The sequence below is a fragment of the Columba livia genome, chromosome 2, assembly GCF_036013475.1.
Source record: "Columba livia isolate bColLiv1 breed racing homer chromosome 2, bColLiv1.pat.W.v2, whole genome shotgun sequence".
NCBI classification, from domain to species: Eukaryota; Metazoa; Chordata; class Aves; order Columbiformes; family Columbidae; genus Columba; species Columba livia.
This window is the reverse complement of record NC_088603.1, coordinates 126,068,231-126,082,505: the sequence shown is the minus strand read 5'-3', so window position 1 is coordinate 126,082,505 and position 14,275 is coordinate 126,068,231. Positions and strand designations below refer to the sequence as shown.

The 14,275-nt window shown below is 47.9% G+C and overlaps 5 non-coding genes across 5 annotated transcripts; 3 read left to right on the top strand and 2 right to left on the bottom strand.

Annotated features, from left to right (window-relative positions):
• The first annotated feature begins 9,767 nt into the window (after nucleotides 1–9,767).
• On the top strand, nucleotides 9,768–9,840 carry TRNAR-ACG (transfer RNA arginine (anticodon ACG)). The gene has a single exon. It is a non-coding gene; the product is annotated as a tRNA-Arg (tRNA).
• Nucleotides 9,841–11,329: 1,489 nt separating this feature from the next.
• Nucleotides 11,330–11,419, bottom strand: TRNAY-GUA (transfer RNA tyrosine (anticodon GUA)). The gene is given in 2 exon segments: nucleotides 11,330–11,365; nucleotides 11,383–11,419. It is a non-coding gene; the product is annotated as a tRNA-Tyr (tRNA).
• Nucleotides 11,420–11,594: 175 nt separating this feature from the next.
• Nucleotides 11,595–11,667, top strand: TRNAR-ACG (transfer RNA arginine (anticodon ACG)). The gene has a single exon. It is a non-coding gene; the product is annotated as a tRNA-Arg (tRNA).
• A 789-nt stretch (nucleotides 11,668–12,456) lies between these two features.
• Nucleotides 12,457–12,529, bottom strand: TRNAR-ACG (transfer RNA arginine (anticodon ACG)). Its single transcript has one exon. It is a non-coding gene; the product is annotated as a tRNA-Arg (tRNA).
• Nucleotides 12,530–12,816: 287 nt separating this feature from the next.
• Nucleotides 12,817–12,906, top strand: TRNAY-GUA (transfer RNA tyrosine (anticodon GUA)). Its single transcript is given in 2 exon segments — nucleotides 12,817–12,853; nucleotides 12,871–12,906. It is a non-coding gene; the product is annotated as a tRNA-Tyr (tRNA).
• The last annotated feature ends 1,369 nt before the right edge of the window (nucleotides 12,907–14,275 follow it).

Here is a 14,275-nt window from a genome sequence, read left to right as displayed (position 1 = left end):
TTTTCCACTCAACATACATATTTGTCTTCGTATACTTCATATATATACTCCATATACTTCATATGTGATGACAGGCCATATGCAGTCAGTATTTGGAGACCTTCTAAAAACAATACGAAAAGCAGTTTCAGATCTCCAGGAAAACAAAGACCAGCATGTGAGATAATGACATCTTTCAAAATTTCCTTTTGCACATACAAAATCACAGCAGCAGGGACAAGCTTAAAGCAATTCTAAGGGTGAGTCACTGGGAGCACATCAAATGTGCAGGAGCACAGGATTTCAGGGACAAGCTACAAAGACCAGCCAAAGGGATGATGCTTGCTTTCGCTGAGCTTATGCATGCTCAAGGAGCTTCCACGGTCTACAGCAAATGTACAGAAACATGGGACGAAAGGGCAGATGAACTGGAGTATCATTTCTGTTCCAGGTTCATCAGCAGTAACAACATAAAGTACAGCAGACAAACCTCAGAGATTTGGATTAAAAACCCCTGAAACAGGAAGGGTCCATGGATCAAGTCCGTTAGGGAGTCATCTCCACACACTGTAGCTCTGCTGCCAGTGGAACACCAGCCCGTGGGGTCACTGCTCCCGGCTGCCTGCCTGGGAGAAGGAGGGTCCTGTGGCTTCCTGCGGCCCTCCAGCAGTGCCAGCAACCCAGTGTGGACCTGAGTGTCGCCCATCTTTAGGGGCCACAGGGGAACTGAAAGCTCTCCCAACAGAAAGTCCTGGTTTCCTCACAGTCCTTGAGGCCAGGATGAGAAATAGTAGTTGGGCCATAACCTTCAGGGAGGCAGGGTGACCCCGAACGGCAATTAAGATGAGGCATTTATCACCTTCCCTGCAATTATCTGTATTCTATGAAGTCTCAAAATTGTGAACCTGGAAAGACAGGCTGCTGGTGTTGTGTAATAACAAACATCAGATTAGTGGTTCAGCATCTCCTCAAACCATACACAACTTTACAAGCCCAGAGGTTCCCCAGCCCTCATCCCCTCAACACATTACTGCTAGAAAGAGATCGACATTTCACAGGCAAGGTATAAAAATATGTCCAAAGCACTGCATAGAGGAAGTACTGCATGTGGGGAAGAAATAGCCCTGCACTACTGCCTACTTAAAAATAGCTCCTCTCCAGGGCTAGAGACAAGTTTCACAGATAACAGGCACAGGCTCGCTTTTCCACACCCCCAGAAGTGCCCTGTAGTGAGAAAAAAACGTGAAGGAAGAAAGGATATTAAATAAAAAAAAAATACAAAATCAAGTGGAAAAATGGGAAAACACATCAATTAGGAAAGTGGGAGAATCCTGCTCCCAGCTGAAGAGTGAACGACTATTTTAACTCGATGCCCCACTTTCCAAATGCAGCCCTGACCCTTTCCCCTCTACTTTGTTATCACAATGTCCCATGGAAGCCTGTTTGGAAATCATCATCACTACATCTCCCCTGCTAGCAGAGAGGAAGGAATGACGGCTCCTCCCTGAGTTCCTGCATTTTATGGAATAACACGGGTGTTTGGTGCTGGGTTAGCAGCAAAGTTGGTGCTGTGACAGTGGGGCTGGGCACAGGTGGCACCATGGTGGCAGCGGTAGGGGGGCCTCCCGAGCATACCAAAATTTAAGGAAAAGGCAATTGTGGAGTTTTAACAGTAGGAATTTTGACTGGTGAAAATATTTCATTTCTGCTCTGGCCTTAACAGCCCATAGCACTCCCCTTCAGCCCCCGGGGCCGCAACCCCCAGCTCTGTTGTTAGGAAAGGAGAGTGACGTTCAACAGAGAAGTGACTTGCATTTCACAGCACAGATCCAGCTCAGGCTTCCCAGCTGGTGTCAGCTCATCACTTTGCAGGGATACAGCCCTGTCCAAGTGTCATGTTTCTGGTCCACTCAACAACGGTCACTCTTGATGCTATTTCAGTCTGTCTCTTCCATAGCTCAGCTGCAGAGCAGAGGAATGTGGGTATTTTTTTTTTTTCAGGACAATGCTGGGGTCCATAGTTCACAGGAGAGACTGGTTTTAGGGTTCCAGTCAGCACATGATTTTACACCGTCTCAGAGACCTGCTGAGGCTCCGTCCCAGCTCCCCAGGTTGGCCTGGGTTATGTTTTCATCCACACCCATCTTGAGGGCCATTCTTCCAGGACACAATGGAAATTCAGTACTGGAAGAGAAAGGATTGAACGTCATGCTGTTACAGTTGAAATAAAATATTGGGCGTGGGGGCAGGAAGGTTTTCAGACAGCAAGGCAGTACCTGGTGCAGTTGGGCACTGGCTTAGCACCAGTGGTACCTCTGTCCTTAGCTTTTTGTCCTCTGCTGTATTTCAAACTTCTCTCTGTTTTCCTTGCATGTCCTCCTTTGCCCTGTAAATGCTCTTTAGGTGTACAGCAAAACCAGCATGACCATTCCTTTCTAAGTGCTAATGCCTTTTTGTCTTTTGAAAGTCAGATTAGGAGAGCAAGTTTGCCTTTTGGACATTTTCCAGGAAAGTTCTTTCCCCCACTCCCTCATGTGAGATTCATGCGAGTGACAGGGAGCACAATGCATGAGGGAGAGATGCAGGTGTTGGCAAGGACAACAGCAGCTGGAAGCGCCTTCAAGAGGGACAGGAGTTGAAAGAACACCCTTCAAGCTACGATCAGGGATGCCATCTGCTGTGACATTGTTTTCACCATACCAAGGAACAGTCTATTAGATTAACATAATTTTGAATTATCACTTTTGAATTATACTTTTGAATTATCACTGCAGGAAGCATCTCAAGCACACCAGCCCATGGTGTGGCATCCCCCTCTCCCATCAAGCTGTTCCCCAGAAGTCAGCTTTTCTGATTCTGGCTAAGTTTAGGGAATGCAAGGGAAGAAAGGCCAGAGAGCAAGTCCCTTGGCCACAGAACAAATCAGATTTCGGTGCCTCTTCAAAGGCTCTGACTTCACCATCAAAGAGTCAGCTTTGCAGTAAAATATGTGTTTTGCATGGAAAGCTGGGGTAAGGCTGCCTGAGGATGCACATGTCTTACTGAGAAGTCTGAACCCCTGCAGTCAGGGTTGGGCGATATGAATGAGTTGTTCATGGCAGCAAGCTGCATCACAGTAATCTTTACCACAATCCTGGGAGAAGACAAAGAGTTTGTGGCTTTCTCTCCCCTCTCCCCACCCCTTCTCCCCCTGCCTCTGCCTCACCTAGCCAGTGACCCCAGCCATCAGCAGGTAGGAAGACTGCTCCAGCACTGTGTGAAAGGGAAGGAGTGCTGCTGTGAGCTGGCAATGCCTGACTCCCTTGTCCTACCTCTGTGGTCAAAGAGCTGGCAAAATATGGCACTGCAGACCCCATTTCCCCCTGCCACAGTCACCCTCTGGATCAGGAGAAGGCGGCTGGGGGAGAGGATGGGCACATGTGGGGCACAGGGAGGGCTGGGATGTGCTGGCAAAGCAGAGTGTAGGGTCAGCACCAGAGCTGCTGTGCATTTCTGTTATTGAGCACTTAGGGTGGTGCTGCTAGTGGAGCACATGGCCAACTGCATGCAGTCTGCAAGAAAGAAGAGGTGGTGCAACAAAGTCAGTCCTCTGGTGAACCTGCTTGTTGGGAGTTTTACCTCCTTGTATCACTTGTGCCACTGTTTTTCTAATGCTGTGGGGTTGGATCTCCCTCATCTCTGCCCTGTTGCAGGTGTGCAAGGAGTTTTACTTCGGGGAAACAAGCTAGAGCAGTACACAGCGTGTTTCCTCTGCTTCTGATAATCCCAAAGACTGTAATGCAAACATGAGAGGGGTGCTAATAGATTTATGTGTGAGTAGACTACAAATCACACCTCTTCTAGTTACCTACGTAGCATGGCCTTGGTGCTATTTCCGTCCCTAATCATGTCTATGAAGCACTTCACAGAGAGGTGACAGCTTTGCAGCAGCATCACACTGTGCAGAAATTTGTATTCGAGGTGCCTTTTAGGCCTTTGTTCCCCACATCCCAGAGTGATGTGCCTGCCACTTGCCATCACACAACCAGGCCTGGTGCTGCTCTGGGATCCTTCTGAGAGTCACTCTCAGGACCACATCTCTCACCCTTCAATAGCTCAGCTCCCAGCACGGAGACCTGTGGTGCTTTCAGGTTAATCCTTAGTCACTGGTTTAATTCCAAGTCAAAGAAGAGGGGGTTTCAGGGTGAGCAGGAAGGTATCACTGGGCTTCTTATCTGGCCCCTGCTGGACACCAAGAAGAACCTCAGGACTTGAGCCCAGGGCAATCTCCTAGTCCACACTAAACAGCAGAGGTTACCTCTGCCATCCCTGACCTCACACAGAATCACAGAGCGTTAGGGATTGGAAGGGACCTCGAAGGATCATCTAGTCCAATCCCCCCATCCGAGCAGGAACACCTAGATGAGGCTACACAGGCATCCAGATGGGTTTTGAATGTCTCATCAGAGATCTCGCTCCTGCAGCCAAAGCAGAGCAGGCATGGCTACTGCTGTCCTTTAACACTCCGGAGATCATACCAAGAAGCCCAATATGAGTCAGGTGACCACAGGTGACTGCAACCTGTGATGAAATGCCAGTGGGCAACCAGTCACATTGAAATCTCACTTAATGCAGAAAAGATGAGGCAAAACCACAAATAAAATCATCTATCCATGAAACGTCCATTAATATCCATCCAAAATAGATTATATTTATAGAACACTTAAAAAAAGCTCAAGAGACTCTTAAGCTTACCTGTCTGAACTGGCAAGACTTCTCACCTGTCACTGGCTGGTGTGCAGGTGATTGCCCTGAGAAGGTATAGTAGTTCCTTAAAAGCTTTCTCTGTAAGTCATTGCTCAGGTTGCACTCATTAGGGTGCTCCTGATATGTCAGGTCTCATAGCAAATTCCTTGGGCTCCTGGCAGATTTTAATCTGAAATACATCCAGACTGGTTGCTCATTCCCAGGAAGTCAAGTCAGCTATCACTCGCTTCCAGGGAAGTATAAATGTCTCTTTATCAAGCCAGGTGTCACCCACTCAGGCATCAACTTCTTGCCCTGAAGAAGGTGACAACACTCCCATCCTTCCTCTGGTGACTTCTTAACATGTTCCTATTTGAAATGACCTTTATGCTGACCCTCACAGGTCGTGCCAGGCTGGAAACTGAGAAATAAAGCACCTGAAGGACCAACATGTAGAGCAGGAAGCTCCACCTTTTTTGACCTTGGCGAACCCATTTTCCCTCACTTTTCTTTTCCTCACTTTACAGCTGGGGGGCATTTCTGAGGGAAGTGTGCCCATCCAGCATGTGGGGGTAGCAGGATCAGCACCTTTGCTCTCCGTTCCTGGGCTGGAGTTGTCCCCCCTCCTCCCGTGGCCCCATGTGCTGTAGGGGCCATGCAGAGGGGCAGAAAGGTGCCTGGACCATTTTTTTCCAGTTTAGGGAGGAAACTGTGCTGCTGGTGGGCTAACGGGTATCTCCACATGGTCCCTATGTGGGCCCACTCTGTAAGACTGGAAGAAGAAAGTTTGCAGAGGGAAAGAAGATGCAAAGGAAACAAGACACACTAACAGGGTAAGAAAGAGACCATGTGCACGTGCAGCAGTAAGTCCCAAAATGTCCTTTGAAGTGATTCCCCAAGCCCAGCACAACTCCTCCACCTCCTCTGCTACTTCGCAGCACCACGGCAACTTGCTTTTCATGCTTCCCACATCCACCTTCAGTGCCTTCATCCTCTTCCATGAAGGGAATGGGCTGTTTCAGTCTCTCCTGGAAAAGACAAGTCCTGCGAACCAGAGAGCAGCCTCTGCTCAAGCAGGCAGAAGCTGCTTCCCTCGCTCCTGATCCCAGCACCAGCTTAATGCAAGACGTTCCCTCCAAACCAAGGCTGACAAGGCACACACACTGTGCTGTGTGTGCACTGAAATAAGAATGGCAAGGCAGGGCAAAGAAGAGATGTTTACATTAATGCAGAACAAAAAGTTTTTGTGTTGTTTTTTTTTTTTTTTAAAAAAAAGGGGGAAAAAATGGTGGCATTCAGGCATCAAGGCAGTGCCTTTCCCCTGGCAGCACTCTCGCTTAGCACTTGAGCCAAGGTATTGTTAGCTGGCCAGGTAACGCTAAAGGAATGAAATCATCCTTATTTTTGCCAAGAGGAAGGGCCAGCTTGTCTCCTGGATAGGGAAGAAATAGAAGAAGCTCCTTGCTAAAGCAGTGGACCTCCTTGGAAGGGAAGAATTTGGTTTATTAGGAGGAAATTAAACATGAGAGGTGCTTTGTTACCCCAGAATGAAATACTTCTTGGTCAACACAGCCTGAGGTGTAAGGTGTGGAGGAAGATAGGCTTTGGGCTCCTCACTCTGTCAGGAGAGCCTGCGGCAAAATGCCTGGATATGAAGGAATAGCCTTGCTGATTTAATCTTCAAAGACAGTAACTGAAGCCTGGTTTTCTCTCATTTCTCCACCTACCTCTTTTGTAAGTTTATCTATCTTGGCAGCTATGAGTAAATGTTTTTATTTGCTTTTTGCCTTAACCTGTCTTGAATTAAGTATGATTTCAGTGTAATTGGATACTAATGACTTGTTCCTTGCCAAAGGATGTGGTAAATCCCCACATTGAGCTTGGGGCACCTCACAAGCACTCCAGGTTGCCAGCTTGTTCTCCCTCATATCCCAAGCATTACTGAATGTGCCTTCCCTCAGCTGCAGACCCTGGACAGGCAATGGGCAGGAGGGGAGAAGTGTCTTCTAGACGTGTATCACCTCTTCTCATTTCCAGCTCTTACCCGCATTTGTCCCCTCCCCAGGCCAGTAGTCTGATTTCCCAGCTCTGAATCCAGCTTCATCCAGGCATGAGGATGGTTCCCTGCTTGACCAAGCTTTCACCTTAAATCATTATTCTTGGCTACAGCCCTGTCCTGAGTTCGAACAGGGCCCATCTCTCCAGGAGTTGCTTTCCAAATTGCAGAGCACCACAACACGGTTCCTTTCAAACGCAGAACATGCTCCCTTAGTCAAAACCAAGTGGCCTTGCAGAGCACTTCTGTTGGAAGTGCATGGAAACCTGAGAAATTACCCTTTTCTAACACCATCCTTTGTCCCATCGTCACAGCAGGGGTAACACTCGTAGGTATTCTGAGCCAATACATGAGACCTCTCTATCCTGCCTGGTTTGGGCATGGGGCAGATGATCTCTCTGGCTGCCATCTGGAGGAATAGGTGCAAATTCAAGCTGCCCAACTAGAAAAAAGAACTACCTTCATCCCTGCAAACTCCTGTTTGCAATTACATTCTTCCTGTTATATACCCAAGAGCAATTTAGACTCGCTCACCCCCTTTCATTTACTTTATGTTTTTTCACAGTTATTCCAGGGGAAGAAAATCAAAACCCGTCTTAAAAAGAGGAAGTATTTGCAAGTCTCTGCTAATGAAGGATCTTCTCCCCGCGATACTTAGTCCTTCGCACTGGCCTGAGGCAATCAGGATGAATTTGGCCTTGTCTTCACAGCCCACCTTGCTAGCACCCACAAATAATAAAGAGAGCAAGAAGAAAAATGAAGAGAGGATGAAAATAACAGAACAAAAGTGAGTCGTCTGTGGAGGCAGACAACAGCTCTACCTCTCACCTACTGGGTGCCATCTCAATGTTTTACACCTCACTTCCACCCTGTGTCTTCTGCTATGTAGTCTCAGCAGGACTGACCTGCTTTGGGCTGCAGTTTCATAAGCAGCTGCAAGTATACAAGTTGCTCTGGACATCAGGATGGGGCAGCCTGTGCCTTTCACCTTGCTCGTGCTGGCCCAGGCCACAAGGCCCCAGCATTTGCACCAGCTGAGCTGATCCACCTCACTGACCATTAGAAAACTACCCACTTCTTTGCTGGATTGTCAAGCTGACTTGCGTACTTGGAGCGATCACCAGAGCAGGGACAAGGCAAATTGCGTAGGTAAGCATAGTGGAGAAGAGGGGAGAAGTGAGACCTCTTTGTTTTGGAGCAAGGAGCTGCTAAATTGGCTCATCCTCCTTTCAGTCTAGTAGTTAGTTTATTGAGTTTTAATCAGTAAATTTAGGTGTGTAAAATATTTAATAAATACAGATGGATTGGTGGTCAATATTCTCCTAAAGTTAGTATGGGATACAAAGATAATCTCTTAAGCTTACTATACATATCTTAAATGTCACATGCTTACAAAAAATGTGACTTACTAACCCAGCAATGCCTGGTGTCAGGTAAAGTATCCATCAGCCTTAAGGGGTGACCTTCAGAGGTGTCCCTGCTCAAGGGGACATCCCTGCATGCAGCCATCTGCTATGGAAGGATTGCTCAACAGACCCTGATCGTTGCAAAGATTTTAGTGTAAAGTGGTTGCTCTGTAGTCAGATTTTCTACTGTGTTAATATAGTTTTGGCTGCTTATCAGTCCAGCCTCCTGTCAAACCTTTTTTTAATTTTTTTTTTTTTTTGCAAGGGGTTGGTGCTGTGTTCTTGCTGATAGCCTCCCAATAGGATTAACTTTGGTTAGGCCTACTTGCTGAGCATTTGCTTGGGCCGAAGTTCAGTTAGTTCAAGGAGGAGGAGTGCACCCATCACAAGGAGTGTTCACAAGCAAGCCAAGCCAAAAGCCACCACTTATCTCAGCACTCTGTCAAAATCACCACTGCTGAGGGAGGTACAGTACGAGGTACAGTAGTAATGCATATTCAGGTAGCATTGCTGCAGTGATTGATATCTGTCTCCAACAGCTCCCAGCATTTTCCCTGGAAGCAGGTTATGTGAATCCTACCTTGCTCCTAAGGAATGGAAAAAAGAGCCTTTTATTTTTTTTGTCTGTTTGTTTGCCTAATGAAGCTAAGGTTACATATGTAGTTTGTTTTCAGTAGCCAGGTTCTCTCTGGTACGGACCTGTTTATGAAAACCCGAAGGACAAGTGCGAGAAATCAAACAGCAATCAAAGGCTACTATCGTAAAGAACCCAACAGCTCACTGACAGCCAGGTTATTATCAGCAATGGACCAGCAGTTTGGTTGCTGTGAGGTCAGCGAAGGGCTCAGAAAAGCATGCAGGAAGCGTCATCAAGAAGTCCCAAGGCTGAATCCCAAATGCTACTGATCTTCCCAGATTTCTCTGGAAAAGCAAAATTTACTTTGCATCTGATTGACAAGGAAAAACCGACAATCGAGTTCTGGGATGTTGTGGCCTATGTGGGGCATGTCAGGTGGCCAAAACCAAAGCCACTGGGACTATGGTCTCCTTCCTGCAGCACCAACATGGTGCTCTGTTTGGATTCAAAGGTAAAGACTGTCCTGGGAATTCAATTCCTGAGAATTGTCTGAGCTGCAAGAAGAAAATACAGAGTACAGACCAAGAATAGCTCAGAGCACAGGGCAGGAACCAACGTGAAGACATGAGGCAGGTACATTGTAACAGAAGAGGTGTTGGTGGGATAGCAGAGTGGGGTGACCTGGAAGACAAGGCACTGATGGTACCATGGTACCTTCAGAGCCACCCTGTCCCTCTGACCAGATTGACTCTGTGCCACACCAGCCAGCCCGTTCCAGCCCTCCAGGACCTGTCTGTCTTCTCCGGGGTCCATCTCTGGAGGCAGGACCAAGCACGGGGTGGAGTCTACAAAGCTCTTCTGCAACAGCATCGTGGAAGCCCAGGTAGATCTCACCTCCACCTCCCGCCAGCTGGGATTCCTCCCGACCAGCAGCCCCCAGTTTTAGCAGCGCTGGGCAGCACTCCCCCGCGGCCGTCGGGCCCTACAGGCAATACTGCCCGCGTTGCTCTTCCCCAACCACTAGGGGCCAGTGGCGCAATGGATAACGCGTCTGACTACGGATCAGAAGATTGTAGGTTCGACTCCTGCCTGGCTCGCTTGTGGCTTTTTTTGGCCAAGGATGTCAGTCGAGATCGATGCTGCTCGCTGAGCGATAACTGGAGGGATGTGGTGACTCTGAAATCCCACTCAATTCAAGCCAGGTGAAGAGTAGATACAAATAGAAGCGTGTGTTTATGATATTTGAAATGGATACCCTGATAAGAGTACCTAAGTCAAGAAATAATGATGTTTCAGATACTAACAAAATTGGGAAACTGCTCTCTCGTTTCCAGTGGTGTCTCACCTATGTCATCAGTGAAACGTCTTGTCTGTGCACATGCCACAGATCTCAAAATGCATCAGTCAGCCAACAGCACCTAATTTTCATCATCTCTTCGTTGAAATACTCCAGACAAACTGAAAATTTATATCCTCATGCTCTTAACTCCCCTGAGATTTATTCTGTTCCACCTTTATCAAGGAGAAGAGGCAGCTCTTGGTTGAAAATGAAACAAAACTTTTCTTACAAGGGAGATGAAAATTTCCTGTTGTTGGAGCAGGCGTCCTCCCCCCCATAGCTGTCAGGCCATTTAACAACACCTGCTCCATCTGTTTGCCTGCCCACCTCATTCCGGCAATCCATTGTATCAGAGTGAAATATTTTATGAATGGTGCTTTTATAATCTCTGGCATCTTTCATTATTAAGTGATACAAATCATTGAACAGTATACATGAACAAAAATAATTATTGGCCCTTGCTTGAGACCAGATACAGAAATAATTAAGCACTTGCAGGTGACAGGTTGCCAATACTTAGCCCCTAAATTAAATATTGTTCCTGCACTGCCTAGGCTGTTCTTTTAGTAAAAAAGCATTTAGCACATTTAAATACATGAATGTGTCATAGAAGATTGGGAAGATGAGCCAAGCGGTTACCTCAATGTAACAGGCCCACAGGTCAAGAGGCAGAATAGCTGCTTAACACGTAGCAAGCCCCAAGACCAGTGCCTACATTTTCTGAGTGGTTGGTTTTGATATTTATTTCTTTTCCTTTCTTGGCTTTCATTCTGTTGTGGTTTTATACTTTTTAAATTTTTCTTTTTTTACCTCTGCCTTTCTTTCACTTATTACACAGTCACACAGAAACACACGCATGTTGATACTTTCTGGATCAGTGGGAGACAAAAAGTATCTTGGAGACAGGAGGAAAGGAGACGGTCCCTTCTCCAGAAGAAACTCTAGGTGTGCTTTTATTTGATGAGCTATCCTTTAGGAAAAGGAAAAAGGGGTGCCACTGAATGAGTGAAAAGGAATGAAGGAGTTTGCACGAAGTTCTGCAAAAAGTAGAAGAGACATTTACATCAGGGAGGGTGAATCTTAACCAAGAAAAAAAAAAAATCAATCTTGTGGCCCTGTGCCCTGTCCCACACTGGGCAGATTTAACTGTCGGACCGGGGGAGGGGCGGGAGCGGCGGCCGCGCCCCCCTGCACCACCGAGGGGCCGAAAAATTAGTAATTCGCCGAGCACCAAAAAATACGGCGTCTCCTTCGAGCCGGAATCGAACCAGCGACCTAAGGATTCCCGCGGGCGGCGCCTCTACAGTCCTCCGCTCTACCAGCTGAGCTATCGAAGGGACCGGCGAGCCCTCCCCCGCCGGCCGCCCAAGCCACCGCCCCGCCCCGCGCCGAGCTCTGAGTGTGCGCCTTACCCAGGCAGCTGCCGGCGAGGAGAACGGCGCATGCGCACTGGGGCCGGCCGCGGGACAGGTTCGCTGAGGCGGGCGGAGGGTGGGCGCTTTGCCGCGTGTCGGGCCAGTGGCGCAATGGATAACGCGTCTGACTACGGATCAGAAGATTGTAGGTTCGACTCCTGCCTGGCTCGAAACCTTTTTGGTGCGTCGGTTCGCCTCGCTTGGTCGCGTTTTCTTTCCCTCGTGGAGCAGCAAACGGAACCGGCCTGGCCTCTCTCTCCTCCTGTACCACCACCGTTCAGACAGAGCAGAATGATAAAGATGGCGATTCTAGCTGTTAGTAGCACTAACAAACTGACTCAGTTATTTATACATAACAAGAACCACTTTTTATAGCAAACTTGCGCCGAATCCACAGATTGTGGCTATTCTGAAGCTGTGGGACGACTTCCTTGCCTCTCCTGGTTGTAAGCTGTTCTTTAAATGCTGCATGGCCTTTTACATACATCAAAAGTGGTTTTTTGCAAAATCCTGTGCTTTTCACCCAGCTGCACAACAAGTTTGCTCTCACCGTTTTCAGGACTAATGGATAATCACTGTGAAAATAATAGTTCTCACCACAGCAGCGCCGCTTGCTGCCTTCAGAGGCCTCATGGCTGTTTAGTGCAACGTCGTTTGTAACACTACCCATACCCTATGAGGGCAACGATGAGCACATTGCTCCTGCCCTTGGGGCTGAAGGATTTCTTCTGTAATTTACTGGTCTGTTAATTTGCTGGAATGGTTAATGCATTTAATGAGGTTCGAATTTAGACCGTTTGAGGACCTTAGGCACAGATGGCGTTCTAGAGTTCCTCACATCGACAGCTTTGCTTTGGACGCATAAGCACAACACCGCATGAAAAGCTCGGATTAAAAGCAGTCCCGCACGGAGTGGAGAACTCGAGTGTTTAACGGTCATGGGAATCAAAAAACACTGTCGAGCCAGGCAGGAGTCGAACCTACAATCTTCTGATCCGTAGTCAGACGCGTTATCCATTGCGCCACTGGCCCGCCCGATTTTGCCTTGTCCTCATTCTTCCCTATAGCGCAGCGCTGGCGCGTGGACCCCCCCCCCGCCTCGCCCCGAGGCTCCGCGCGGCACAGGGCGCCCCGCCGCGCCCCGCCCCAGCGCGCCGGCAGGGGGCGCTTCCAGCAGAGCCCGCTCCCAGCAGAGCGCGCACGGCGAGCCCTGGCCCAGGGCTAACGTCCGCCTTGCCGCTGTACGCACTGCGCATGCGCAGCGTGCACGCCAGCCGCGCTGGGTTCTTGTAGTGCTGCGGAAGCTAGTCGAACAGGTCCCTTCGATAGCTCAGCTGGTAGAGCGGAGGACTGTAGAGGCGCCGCCCGCGGGAATCCTTAGGTCGCTGGTTCGATTCCGGCTCGAAGGAGACGTGAATATTTTTTTCTCCTATTTATCCCACACGAAGTGTTTTATAAACGGCTATCCGTTTAACCAGTTGCAGACATGGAAGTTTTCCCCGAAGAGATCGAGCTGCATCTCCAACGGAGCCTCTTCCGCTGTGAGTCGCTGACTTTCAGCAGGAACTAATTGCTGCGGGAGCAGAGGCTGCTGTGCCTGCTGCGCGATTGCCAACACCTCGTTAATTCTTAAATGAAAACAAGATGTGGTGTTGTTCTCACTCCAGCTTACCACAAGCCCTCACAAAGCAAGTTAGCGCAGGAGGATACCTGTTGAGATCCCTTTGTCTCATCACAGTTAATTAGGATGTTGAAATTCTGAGGGGCTTTTTTCCAAACCTCCTCTCCTGTCCCCAAAATGTCTAGACACTATTTTTCCAGAATAAGGAAGCAGCTGTACATTTGCATACTGCCACAATAGGAACGCACTGTCCAATCCAGCCCCGTGATACTTAGCTCACGTGTTAACTCTCTCCACTAGAGAGAAATTGCGTGTTTTTACCAGCATATTTCTGGGATTATCTTGTGGGTGTTGGCTACTGTGCAGTCATCCCATGCTATTGTCTTCCAAAGCCTGGGACAGGAGACACTGGCACATAGGACTGAGTCCTCTTGCATGAAACTCTGTCCCAGTTCATCCCTCTGAAAGAGAAAGGAGATGCTGGATGTGATGGTTTAGCTGACTTTAGCTTGTGGAGGGAAGCAAGGGGATTACTGTCACCTACGGTCTTTCTCCCTGCTCTGTAACAGGACAACAAACATTTTCTTTTCTATAGGAAACGATAGCATAGAAAAAAATCACTGATTTAAAGTGCACTCAGTTTTGCATGCTTCATCATTTTTCTTTAATGATTTTATTATAAAAAAATCTTTTTGACTGAAACCATGCCCGTACCTTGGGTATTCATTCTGAGGGAAGGCAGGTAATGAAATTAAATTACATACAATTATGTTTGATGGTTTTTGGATTAAGCAGAATGGTTTATTGTACAAACTTGTGCACAAATTACCTAAATAACTATTTGTGTTGATCATAGGCCTACATCTTCTACAATACCTCTTCCATTTGGTACTTTGGGTGAATCTGGGTGTGAGTTAATATCCAAACAGGCATAAGGACAGCTCTTTGAGAATGCATCCAGACAAAACACTTGCACCTTGTCCATTATTTAAATGCTTGGGCTTCTGTGGCCACAGATACATGATACTGTCCTAGTGAGAAATATTTTTGTCCCATAGCACGCCCAGGTTGTCCATTGCTCTGTACTGGCCCTCAGACAGATACAAAACCCCTGAGTGAGGTGCTGGCCTCGGGGAAGCTGATGGGACGTCTGCTGT